Source organism: Sycon ciliatum, chromosome 12, assembly GCF_964019385.1.
Source record: "Sycon ciliatum chromosome 12, ocSycCili1.1, whole genome shotgun sequence".
In the NCBI taxonomy this organism is placed as follows: domain Eukaryota; kingdom Metazoa; phylum Porifera; class Calcarea; order Leucosolenida; family Sycettidae; genus Sycon; species Sycon ciliatum.
The window spans coordinates 18401280-18415197 of record NC_088654.1 but is presented as its reverse complement, the minus strand read 5'-3'; the positions used below and the strand labels follow the sequence as shown (position 1 = coordinate 18415197).

General features: G+C 49.5%; 1 long non-coding RNA gene across 1 annotated transcript; it reads left to right on the top strand.

The window, feature by feature from the left end:
• Positions 1-8248: 8248 nt before the first annotated feature.
• Positions 8249-11149, top strand: LOC135828378 (uncharacterized). Its single transcript, XR_010555649.1, has 2 exons — positions 8249-8588; positions 10435-11149. It is a non-coding gene; the product is annotated as an uncharacterized LOC135828378 (long non-coding RNA).
• Positions 11150-13918: the final 2769 nt, after the last annotated feature.

Genomic DNA, 13918 nt, shown 5'->3' with positions numbered 1-13918 from the left:
TCAGATGCACGATTTTCGGAACTGGACCTAGCCAGCTTCATGCATGACACCATTGTCGACCGGCAATCATGCTTGCGCTTGTAATGCCAATTTTGCATGCGAAATGGTGGCATAATGCCAGCATTATGCCACCTGGAAAAATGGGACTACACTGTACCTTCATCACCTCTGCCCTCTTTTTCTCAAGAATGCTAGTCTTGGTCTGTTTTTTTCACTGTTTTTATTAGACATTATCTTTCTTTACGGAGTTGTTGTTGCTGTTCATTTTGCTACTCTTTCTTTTTCCCTCCCCTTGCTTTTATTTATCGCCGTGGTTGGCAATCACCCACTCCCTTCACATTGGCCGGTGTTTCCACCGAGTCTTGAGATGTTGTAATAAATATAAATAAATATATATCATCCTGTCTGGTGAGTGTTCACCACGAAAATCTGAGTAACGGCGGAAAAGAACTTAGTTGCGGCATGGCTGTGCGATCATTGTCTTACCGGTACTGGCTCTGTCCACTGTACATAGAGCACTATACGCAACCAGAGTGAGGACCTTACACAACTGTCCAGTATAATATTATTGCATGTGGCCCGTGTGCCTTGGTGTGCCAGGTTAGAGCATGCAATTCTGCACCAATACAGCGCCTCACTGCCCCATCTCCAGAGGCCTGTGATTCTGCTAGAAATTCTACCGGCAGAATCCGTCGGCCCCTAGTCCGGAACTCGTCTATGTTTTACACGTACAATCATGTACATACAAGAATGCATGCAGCAAAAATCACCGTTCACGTGGGACTCAGCTGGAGCCGAGTTTTCCGCATCCGTATAGGATTAGGAACGCCACCACCTCCAAGGATCAAGGCGCACTTGCAGCTCCTAAAAGCGGTGGGAGGTGAGTAGATCAGACCCACTGAGTGGTCAAAGACCGAAAATCCCATTCACTGCATCCATGCTTCCCTCGTGCCAGGCCACAAGTTCCCAATCAACTGTAGGTCAACACACCGCTGGAAAATATCCTTGGATCATCCTACTATGCCTGCTGCACGCACAAAAGCATTGCTCCTATTTTCCACAATACTATTGGGCCACTCAAGCTCAGATCAGAGTGTAATAATATACATGTAGATGTATTTAGTACTATTTACAACCAGTTAGAAACAGGATATCCCATATCCGGGCCCAAACTGATACTACATGTAGTACCAAGTACTAGTACATTGGCAGTTGTTATAGAATTGAGTACTAAAGCGCCGAGAGTGGTTTGGGTGGAGTCGTAGCTAAATAGGTAGTATGAGTGTGCAGCGACTTTTTCAGTTGTTGCAGTGCATACTCTTTCGCCCCGGGAAGCGAATACTTGACTGGGTGAGCGTAGGTGCTGTTGACATTAAACCGCTTCTTTACATCATTGAATCTCTGCTGCTGGCCGCCTGCCCATGTGTAAACAGCTGGGCCTGGATGCGTACTAAAGTCATGCTTCATATCGGGAACGATCAAACGGAGAATGTTGGGAAGAGCAATCTCGTGGTACACGTTACGAAAGACAAAAGAAAGCTCAATAAACTCCTTGGCAAACCGCGTGGGAATGTAGCCGACGTCCGAAGGCACCTTTTTAATGCAATGAGACCCGCATTTCAATGCAGTGGGCATTCTCTGTATGTACTTAGGTCGTATGCAGTGGTACATCTTCCGAACTGCCTTGAGTCCGTCCGGTGAATCCCAGTGCACCCACTTGGGCGTAGGCTGCTTGCGCCCAGGGTGTGGGAAGACTGGCTTCCATGGCGCCGATACTGGCAGCGTCCAGACCTTGGACGTATTCAGCTGTGTGAGGACGTAGGGAAAGTTGAGAAGGACATCATCTCCAATCCACATGTACCCATCATAGCAGGGATGCCCCAGTATGGCTTGTGCAATCACAACGTGCTGTCTGCTACCGCGGCGAATGCGAGGTGCTGGCCTGACGCCAAACCTGCGATGACCAGTCTCCGAGTAGAACACAATATTGCTGAAGGCCCCCTCATACAATTTACGAATAAACACAGAGTTTTGATGATGCAGTGGCCAGTTGAACAACACTATAAGCAAAAGTCTTCTGCATGTCTGTTGTGATTCTCCTCCTGTGCCTCCCTGACATGGTCCTAAGTTGGTACGGTCAGGCTTGCACCATAAACCTTTCAACATTTGCTTCTGCTGCTGCTGCTGCTGCTGCTGATTTTGTCGGTAGGGTTTGGCAGTGATGCCATCCAGCCAGGGTATACCGGTGAAGTTATGCAGATCTGCTTTGCAGTGGAGACGTGAGAGATTCGTCAGTGGGGTTTTCTCCTTGTATCTCCATCGGTCACGCTCCCGCTCGTCCGTACCAATGTCAATATGAGCAACTGCACGAGCCGAGGCTGCGGAGAATGCCTCGTCTAGAATGCTCTGCAGCAAGAGCAACTGAGAAGGCTCGGTGTTGGCCCGCGCTGTACTGGTCGTCCCGTCGGCTCGCCGTGGTATTGGTCTTAGGAAGTTCTTGTTGTTCGGAAATGTCGCGCGTAATAAGTGCACCACTACCACTACGAACAGGAGAAACGCGCCCGTTGCGATCAGCTTCGCAATGAACCCACCGGTTCCAATACGTTGCCTGGAAAGGATGGCTCCCACAGTCATTTGATTTGCTGCTCAGCACGTTCTCGCTTTGCACTCGCCAGCTTCAATTAGTGTCAGCTTCCATCCACAGAAGTAATAGTTCCAAGTAAAGTCTAGCTTCGCCAGTCGGCAGAAAAGCGATAGTCGTACCAGATAATCATCATCCTGATTTTTGTTTCATGACCATTTGCGCAAATAATAGTAGGGGGGCCGAAAGGGGGCAAGCGTACGCGTAGGGGGGCGTCAGGTTACCCAGCGCTAGCGCGCTGCAGCAGCGCGCATGCAGCAGCGCTGGGTCAAGCAGACAAAGTACACACTTTCTTGCTGGTTTCGTTTTTTTCGAGTAGACAGAGCTGGTGCACAGTCGAGTCACACTGCACACGGTCATGGAGTATGGAGGGCGAGGACGGCAGAGTCGGTACGAGTAGTGTCGGAGAGCTGGTAGAGCAGGTTCCTCAGCCTTCTTGGACTATAAAGCAGCTGAGAGATAATCTACGAAAGCAGGGTGGTTTGTTGACAGGACGGAAAGCGGAACTACTTACGAGGTACGTTCATACGGGGCTTCGTCGACTAATTTTTTTTACCTACACTCACTCACGAACTGCGCGTGACATTTGTTCTACATCCAGGGCGTTATTCTACAAATCCAATCCCGAAGCACCAAGAAGCAAGCGGTCGACCCGTGAAGCAGCTCCCGTCGCCACGCGCACGCCAGCACCAGTATTTCCTGACTCTGGCTGGACCCAAGACAGACCGAAACTTCCTCGTGTAACAGCATCCACGATCTTGTCGCATTTGCTGCTTACTGGAAAGCAAGTTCGCACCAGTGAGAGCCATGTACTCATCATCAGGAAGCCTCTAGATCGGGGACACGAGCTGTATTTTGGTGGATACATTCACGATGTTAGTGTGTGCTGTGTGGAGGCCGAGATTTTTATCGAAGCCAAGTGCTGGGCAACCCAGAAGAAGTCTACCAAGTACAGCTTGCGACTTGTGTTCACAGATGACGCCAAAAATGATAGTGCTGTGCTGGATTTTGCTGTGTGTGTGAGGGCTGTGTTGCTGGTGGAGATGGTGGGCTCTGCTCTCATGTGTTTGCTCTGTTACTGGTGCTTAGATTTTGGATTTCAGTTTCGGCAGCCTCCGACACGATACTCAAACTCACTCTCACTTTCTCCTCGCCGCGGCTTCTTGGCTTTTGGCTCGACATCGAGCCTCTCTAGTAAAGAATGACGAACAAGTGCAGCACTTCGACGATCCGCAGGAGAGGGTCTCTCGGCTGGTGGTCGCCGAAAGGAGAAAACACTGGGGATGCTTTCCTGCTTCAAACGACGATGCGGCTTCCCAGAAGCTAATGCAGGCAGCCCGGGTAGATCTGGATGGAAGTCTTTTTCCCTGAAATGTTCACTGCAAACAACAGTGCTGGATGAGATCGTGAAATGCGTGTGGATAACTATGGCGTTGTGATCCAAGTCATGCGGACTATAAAATGCCTTAGACGTGAGATAGTGAAGGTACTGCCGACAGCAAGCCAACAGTGGATATGAACCACGCCGCCAGCATCATTCTGCACACCAGGAGAATCCAATACATATACATGTAGCTGCCAACTCTGATGGTATAGACCCGATAACTGTTTTGTTTCTCTAAGATTGGTATACAATTATACATGTACTAGTGCAATCTCTATCCATATGCGTAATGCACTGTATTTGTTTGACTGGAGGTAGTTTATCATAGCACTGTTTTATGTCCTGGTTTTGTTGAAGATAAACATTATCCAGTTAACTTGTTAGGTACCGTATCAGTCAGCTCTTTCAGCATTTGGCGTTGTGTCAGGGATGGTTGGCGGTGTCGCGGGTCATTCCACAGTCCGCAACGTTGACGTTCTCGGCAGCGGAGCGACCCAGTAGGCAATTGATCACCGATAAATATACTGCCATTGGTATCACGGTGCACCACAATGGCATATGGTGTGAATATCATTATGTTATTCTGCAGCGAGTCCTTGTCGTGTAGCTTGCGAAAGTTATTGCATACGGTCATTACGTGCATAATGCATAGTACTGTCTGTACACTCAAGTTTCAAGTCCAGTCCATTTTTTGGAAATATGGGCTGGACACTAACGAGGGCCTGGTGACGTGTTCATAGGGCTGAGTTATGCCAAAATGTGCCATTGGCTGGGAGTGAAAGCCTTGCCCCACGCCTGCACCCTAAAAAATGTTTCGAAAATACTCAAATTCGACGACGGCTGAGAATCTAGGAAGATGCCGGACCACAGCGAAACAAGTCATCTGGCTGAAAAACGGAATACACCATTGCGTTGCCACGGCTAAGCGCAATTTTTAGGCTCACCACACAGGTAGCGAAATGCCAAAACAAACGAGCCATAGACACAAAACCATTTTCCAAAATTGTCCACCATTGAGAATGCGACTCAAAAAGTACCCGCAAACTGCCCAGTGCGGAAAATGAAAAGTCAACTTTTAGACGACTTTTTTGAATCTGGCGCACGGACTGCACACGGTCATGGAGCCTGGAGGGCGAGGACGGCAGAGTCGGTACGAGTAGTGTCGGAGAGCTGGTAGAGCAGGTTCCTCAGCCTTCTTGGACTATAAAGCAGCTGAGAGATAATCTATGAAAGCAGGGTGGTTTGTTGACAGGACGGAAAGCGGAACTACTTACGAGGTACGTTCATACGGGGCTTCGTCGACTAATTTTTTTTACCTACACTCACTCACGAACTGCGCGTGACATTTGTTCTACATCCAGGGCGTTATTCTACAAATCCAATCCCGAAGCACCAAGAAGCAAGCGGTCGACCCGTGAAGCAGCTCCCGTCGCCACGCGCACGCCAGCACCAGTATTTCCTGACTCTGGCTGGACCCAAGACAGACCGAAACTTCCTCGTGTAACAGCATCCACGATCTTGTCGCATTTGCTGCTTGCTGGAAAGCAAGTTCGCACCAGTGAGAGCCATGTACTCATCATCAGGAAGCCTCTAGATCGGGGACACGAGCTGTATTTTGGTGGATACATTCACGATGTTAGTGTGTGCTGTGTGGAGGCCGAGATTTTTATCGAAGCCAAGTGCTGGGCAACCCAGAAGAAGTCTACCAAGTACAGCTTGCGACTTGTGTTCACAGATGACGCCAAAAATGATAGTGCTGTGCTGGATTTTGCTGTGTGTGTGAGGGCTGTGTTGCTGGTGGAGATGGTGGGCTCTGCTCTCATGTGTTTGCTCTGTTACTGGTGCTTAGATTTTGGATTTCAGTTTCGGCAGCCTCCGACACGATACTCAAACTCACTCTCACTTTCTCCTCGCCGCGGCTTCTTGGCTTTTGGCTCGACATCGAGCCTCTCTAGTAAAGAATGACGAACAAGTGCAGCACTTCGACGATCCGCAGGAGAGGGTCTCTCGGCTGGTGGTCGCCGAAAGGAGAAAACACTGGGGATGCTTTCCTGCTTCAAACGACGATGCGGCTTCCCAGAAGCTAATGCAGGCAGCCCGGGTAGATCTGGATGGAAGTCTTTTTCCCTGAAATGTTCACTGCAAACAACAGTGCTGGATGAGATCGTGAAATGCGCTCCCTCTTCGCGCTTACATACCTGCACCCATCTCGCCCTTAGGTCGGGATCTCAGGGGCGGATCCAGAGATCTCTACAGGGCCAGGGGGGTTCCGGTTGAACCAAAATTGAACAGCCAAAATATTATGGAATCAGATGTGCGGTTGGCACTTGTAATAACGACAATCCGATTGTGTTAGTGGGAATCGCATGCTTTTAAAACACACCACGGACATAATATTATTATTATATTTTTCCATCATCGACCACACCACAACTGCGCTCTCCAGCCGGCCTCGACACGTTGCCACAGCACACCACCATCGCTGGAGACTGAGTCGGAGCGCAGTTGTGGTGTGGTGGACGATGGAAAACCTGTACAGGGCCAAATGCTGCTGCTTACCCTACATTGAATATTATTTAGTACAGGCACATAATCATATACAAACATGTATGCAATCGACTGGCACACAGGTTCAGTGAGGGCTTGAAGACCCTTTCAACTTCTTGTAAAGATCGGATATGCAAGCCATGGGTACGTTGAGAGCTAGGAATGCCGAAATGACAACTAAGTTACTTTCCCTGTCCATTTGTACTTTCGGAATTTTTTGGCCTTTTTACGATGCGAAATGCTCTATAGTGCACAGGACAAGAGCATCGTCTTCACTTCAGTGACAGAAACAACAGCAGCGAAACAGTGTCCAATCCTTCCAATTTCATCTAAAACACATCGCTGGCGCAGCATTCCGTTCCTGCGGAGGAACAACTAGTCATTACTGCATGCTGCAGCAGGTAGAGATTACTGACTTTGCTTGGATGTCGGAGCCCTCATCTTCTGAGGAGCTTGAACTCTACGTGTACGGTTCGAAGTTCGTTGAAGAGTGTCAGTACTCGGAACATCCTTTGTCTTCTGCAAAAAACTTGTCCAAGGAATACTGACCACACCACACCCATCCTGAGCAGCAGTGAATGACAGCGCCAATGGAGGTAAGTTTGGATCGTTTCGAAAGATCAAAAAGGAAACAACCACCCAATTATGTTGTCTACAGTCAGTGTCCGTTTGTAAATCACGGTCGTGAACACCAGTACAGACAGTACAGACTAGTACTATCCGTACAGTATCGATCTACCGCACGCGCATGCAGTGCACTGACTGACACAGTGACAGTCTGTGCTCCTTGACTCAGTCAGTCAGTGACTGCACGGACTGTGATCGGACGGACGTCCTTTTGTGCACACATGATATTTTCGATAGTTCTCAGCAGCTAGCCGCACACTTGTCTTTGCAAATTTTAGGGGGTTCCATGGAACCCCCGGAACCCCTCCTGGATCCGCCACTGGATCTGTGGGATACTTATGAAAAGACAGATCTCGTTGATCTGATCGGCGATTTGAGCAGCCAAACACAGACCAGTGGTTGTGCGATGGCATCGTGAGGCGAAGGAAAACTACCGACTGAACTACAGAACAACCAAATCATTTCAAACAAAAACAAGAAACACCGTACCCACGGCCACCGGCACCAACAAGCACACGAAATCTCCGTGCAGTACACCACGTACACACTGTACTTGCACGCTGCACTGTGCAGTGTGCACGGTCCATGCGTGATCTCATGCACGATGGGGCCCCCCTATAGACCATGCCTTGCCCCCTTACGCCCCCCTACTTTATTTTGTCAAATGGTCTATTGTGGCTGGTGCCAAGTTGTGGGCACGAGCTGGATGAAAGCAGGCACATGTCATGGTAGACGTATAGAATCAAGCATGGAAGGAAGGGCTACTTATACTTTTATAGGTGGAAAATTCATGCCCGCGTGTACGTGTGTAGAGGGCTTGCCCGAGAGCGTACACACAAGGGCATGGAGCTGCCCGAGTGCGTATGCCCGAGGGCTACGCACGAGGGTGCGCATTTTCCATCAAGACCTTCCTACTGTTGTATGAGCCCTTTAGCCCCGTAGACATTCCCGTATGCACACACTCCCGTACACATATACATACACATCTCCATATCCCTGTACACACACCCCAGTCCTTCCCCAGACGCGCAAAAAAAAGACCTCTCCCACTAATCCCGATATAACAGATTCTTGACTGATTTTTGCCGCGAAAGCGAAAAAATGTTCTCAAATTTGAGAACTGTCCTAAATTGGTTCTGAGAGATGGAAGCCGTTTTACATGGCCTACGTAGTTTTACTTTGTACCACCTCGTTTTATTTCACACCATGTATTCTTTACGGGACGCTCTTTCGGCAGATATATTTTTAGTGAAGTTTCGTAGAGGAGACGTATATCGAAAATGTTGTGAACGAAGCTGAAATTGGCATATTTATGCACCTAATTTCAAGCCGGATTATCGCCAGAGCACGCAGCGTTTTCGGCCAGCACGAAGGCGGCAACATATAGAGGTAAGCAATACCTATCACTTACAAGACAAATCTGATCTGTTCACGACCTCCAAATACCTAAAATTCAGAACTTGCTGTGCTTGCTTGGCCCTATGTACATGTATGTTACATAGAGGATCACACTCATTTGGCAAGTAGATCTACAATGCACAACATTATAATACCGTCTTCTAAGCTGTAGTCTTCACTGGTTTACAGTTTTGGATATGTTGAGTAACGCCTCATTCACACTTCGCTTTGCGTAAGGGAAACACATCACAACGGCCGTTTGCGGCGAGAAAGTTGACTTGATCTTGAGTTGAGTTACTTGTTTGGTCCATCGCGCGACCTTCGCCTGTGCGCATTGCGTTCATGAAATTGCCTAAGTCTGTTGTGAGTTATCTTGAATCCGTAGACATTTCGCCGTATTAGTACCATCCGTTCCATAAAAATGCTGGTTCTTGTAATGGCATGCACCATAAAATGACATCTGTTCTATGACCGTAATCATTTGCCCACCATATCTTCTACATTTAGTGAGATGTTGCCTGCTGCACTGTATGCATGCAGTTGTAGTTCCCACCGCCTTGATGCTGGCGGCATATTCAACATGACATGTATGCATTGTATGCACGCCTTTGGATTCATCAGCGGCCGTTCTAAGCGGGATATATTCAGCGATATACCCCGCTCGGTTCACATGGGTCACTTCGAGAATAAGGAAACTTTAAGCCTAGTTCGCATTCGACGTAACGCTGACGGTATGGAACGTAAGGGCCTGTTGGGACGGCCGGGGTGAGCTGTAAAATCTTGTACGATTCGTAAGACACAACATGTAGTTTGACACGACATGCAGCAGCTATTGCGATTTTCAAGAAGTGACACGAAATCTTATCTTCCTAAAATTTGAATCAGTTGTGCTAGCCATTCGGCGAGTTATCATGGGAAGCATAGTGTTGACCGTGTTCGAAATGTTTAAAAAACCTAAGTGTGCTGTTGTGCGCATCGGGAGGGGTCAGCGCACGACACATCCCCTGTTCACACTAGAATGCAGTTGTTTTGTACGCTTGCGTCCTCGTCTACGGTCTGAAAAGTTGAACTGACCAACTCTTCCCCTTGCTTCCCAATCTGTAGGGTGGAACGGTTACGTTCCCGTTCCTGGTGTTCACATTGGACGCTGTCTGTCGGCGTCATAACCGTTCCGTCGGTTCCCGTCAATCCTTACGTCGCGTCCCGTTGCGCCCCGTCGAATGTGAGCTAAGCGGCTTTCGTGTTGGTCACACTCTGTATTTAGTAGGGGTGAAACAATTATACCGAGTACTCGAGTACTCGCTCGGTTTTTTCAAAAATAATCGTACTCGGAATAAATCAGAGTACTCGTTCATACATGGTACATGCATTTACTACAGAAATCTGCAGTTTCAGGGCAGCAGTAGGCAGATGGCGATGTGCAGGCTGTGTGGTGAACATTTGTTCACGAGTAGAGAGAGCCCAAATGACCCACCAACCAATACACCCGAGAAAAATGACTGCTTCTCGGTTCAATCAGGGTTGTATCATGTTATTTCAATGCCCTTGGTGTGCAATTTTTAGGAGAAGAAAAATACTCGAATACTCGAATATTCGATCGGAGAAAATCAGAGTACTCGAACTCGGGATCTCAGTGCCAACTTTCACCCCTAGTATTTAGGAAAGTACCATGCAAATGGATTATACCATTCGTACTCTGTGTATACCGAGTCCCCCAATTGTCACTCGTCCTAACGCACTCTCGAAAGTAATCGCGGTATACCCCTCATACTCATGGTATCATCCATACCTAATATATATATAATCAGTATCATCTGCTGTTTGTTTTCCATTGCAGGTTAACGTCTCAATCAAGCATCGTCATCAAAACTTTGCACAGAAGAGTGTCAGCGGTGTCGGTCATCCTCTGGGATCCTCTTTCTGTTATTACTGAAGCTCAATTCCCAATACATGAACTGCTTTCCACGATGCGCAACATGCAACACCTGCAATGAGCTGCAACCACGACAGATGATTCACAATCTGTTTTGCTTCTGCGACATCTAAGTGCAGGGCGTAGTACCCTCACGTGCACCCAGCCTAGTGAACTGCACTCCATTCGTGTACAACGCGCTTGGCAAGAGTTATGCTTTTGCCAACTTCTGGGACAGTGGCCCTACAACTGCTTGCGACAGTGCGCGTCTGCGCGACAGGCATTTCCTCGCCGCAAGTGTTACATCACAGAAAGTGATACATGTACATGTAATTGTGAATTGTAAATACTTTTCATCCAATTCAACTTTTAGTATGTGCTTCTCTTTGTTGAACAGCAATGGGTAACCAACTCTTCTCCTATCCATTCATTCTCCTGCTCGTGTTTGTGTGGTGGTTGTATACTGTATACCCATTGAATGATTAATGTACTGCAGTATCAGGTTTTGTCTGGTGATATATTCACGTCCAAATATGTTCAATTTTCACTTGAGCACACAAGGGTTGGAAGCTTAGAAACACTATACATCTATTCTTAAGGGTGTTCTCCATTGATATTTTGATTGATCTCACCTGTTCAAGACGTCCATGTCGACTTTGAGGCCGACTTTCGCATCGATGTCGGCTATTTTATAGCACTTTGAAAAATGATCCCTACCACCCGGGACGCATTCTATCGCGTTGTTTGCATTCTCCTGGCGGCAGGGCATTGCCAAACTGATTACCTTTCATATGAAATAATTCAAGGGATGTGGAAGAAGCCTTCACTGCTCGACCAGGCCGATAACCTTGTTTCATTCATACCCCAAAGCTAGACAAATTCGAAATTTCTCAAGCTTGAGAACGTTTCCCGGCAAAAAAAACCTCGAAATCTGTTATATCGGGATTGGTCGTTTGGGAAAGGACTGCCCATGCATGCACTCCCCGCTGACCTTTTGCCTCCCTTATTTAGAAAAGCGATCCTGTCAACTTTTCGTTGTGTTCACATGGCAAGAAAAACGATACCGCTATGCTACGTAAGTTTCTACGTAAGGTGCTCGGTATTTCACTTAGGCTACGTAAGTCTCTACGTAAGGTGCTCGGTATTAGATCTACCAGCGGGTGGTAGCCGCGTGCTGTGCACGTGCAAGGCACACATTGTGTTGCAGTGCAGTCCGTGTTTGGATATGCATGCGCGAGGAACTTTCTCCTTTGGAACTGCTTCTTGTATGAGCTGTTTCGGATATTTCGTCTCCTGGCCTGGCTTATTATTTCGTTTCGGCGCTACTGAGACCTCCTTTCGCGGAATATTACTCAATGACAGGTGAGTTGACCGGTTCCCTTTGATTCATTTGCTTGTGTTGACTCTTTCATTTACGAAAAGTGTGCTGATTTTGGGCGGAATACAATAAATAATGGAAAAGCTGACCGGATCTCTTTTCTAAATTTAGCTTTTCCGCTGCCGAGGCCTCCTTTTACGGAATACTCGATGACAGGTGATCTCTGAGTTGACCGGTTTCCTTCGATTCATTTGCTTATACTCACCCTTTCATTTACGGAAACGTGTGCTGATTTTATTCGGATTTATATCCATTTTTATCTCTTTGCCCTTGTCTACAGTGTGCGAAGAACGCGAGTTCACCTTCTTGACGGTAAGGCTTATTATTATTATTATTCTTTTATTCCACGATGGCGTGACGCCAATAAGGATGATTAATAAGTGCGATAGAACTGGTACTAGCCAGAAACAGCTAGATGGAAATTAACCGGGAGCGGCGCAACTGTAGTCGCTTGGCGCACAGACGCTGCTGCAGCCGGGCGCTGTGATGCACGGACGCCTGCCAGCGCGAGTCGAGCGAGGCCAGAGCGCATGCGTAGCCGTCACCACCTGCCCGGGCGGAGACCTTGCACGGCGAGCCGGCAGGGCCCTCTTCGTCGCAATCCGGGCCAGTGTCATCGGCACCACCGAAGCGTACTGTCTCCACGCCATCGCTTAGAATCCCGGAGTACTCCTGCCGGCTCGCATCGCCACTGCTGCCTCTGCCGTGGACAAGAATGCAACGAGAGCCCGCTCGCTGGTCAAAGTCCACAACGCCGGCGCACGCACAGTTTGCCAGACGAGCAAGAACTTCCTGTTGCTGCTGCTGCCCGGCACACAACAAGACGCACGTGCGGTCCTCGCAAACCACCGCCACCAGCAGGCGGCCGTCGCTGACCGTCCAGACGAGGTCGCATGCTGCCGAGTCGAGGTCGTGCACCCAGCGCACGCCGCTCCGATCGGCCAGCACGATCTGCGCGTGGCACGTCGAGAACAGAACGTAGCAGCGGCGCTCGTCATCTTGGACCTCGCGCGCCGCACTCGCGCCGCGCAGCCTCGAGCCACCGGCAAGACCTGGCGGCAGCTGTATCTGGCCAGCCGACGGCGGAATGAGCTTGACGCCGGTGACAACGGGTACGTACTCAGTGGGTATTGAGTAGGATGAGCGCGACAGGCCGCCCACACAGTTTGCGTGGCACGGTGTCGCACGATTGGTCACGTCATCGCCGCCGCTAACGCTGCTGCTCCTGCCGATCTGCGTGAACACGCACGCATTCCGATGGACGAGGAACGCCGAGGCTGCGCCGCACGCACCGCAGGCGAGGAAATCGCACTGGGCGCCGGCGCAGGCTTCTGTGCCGCTGCCGCCAATATCGTGTCTGCTCCAGCCCAGTGTCGCAGCAGCGTCGGTGACGAGCAGCCGCCACACGTGCTCGCCGTCCCACACCAGCAGCGTCGGTCCGTCGCGCAGTGCCACGCTTGGCGGTGCTGCCGCCGCATCCGCTCCCCTCTGCACATTCAGCACGGGCGTGGTGCACAGCAACAAAGCCGACTGAGACTCCCCGAGCGCCGCCAGCTCAAACCTCAGCCCCGTTGCGTCGTTGGCAGTGGGCAACGCCAGAACGATCACCGGCCACGGTCGACCGCGTATGTCCACGACTGCCAGGCAAACAAGAACACACGCGGTGGGTAAGTGCCGCTCTAGCAGGACTCTGCGCGCCAGCAAACGCGATTTTTCCTGGTCGTAACGCAACTCGGTCACCAGGAGGTGATTCTCCGGGGATACTTGAGCAAGGATCTCTCCATTTCGCCAGCCAGTGCATTTCATCATTGTGCTGGTTCTGCTGCTGCTGCTGCTGCTGCTGCTGGTGGTGCCTGTGTGTGTTTTCAGGTAACCCGAATCGATTGGCGTGTGCTGAGCATTATCCAATGGGACTACTACGCGCCTGAGTGCGATTGCAGTCGCAGCACACGACAGCTAGCTACGCACACGCGACATTGCAGCTGTGAGCACATTCTGTCGCCGCGCACACTGCAGTGCACTCGGCAGATG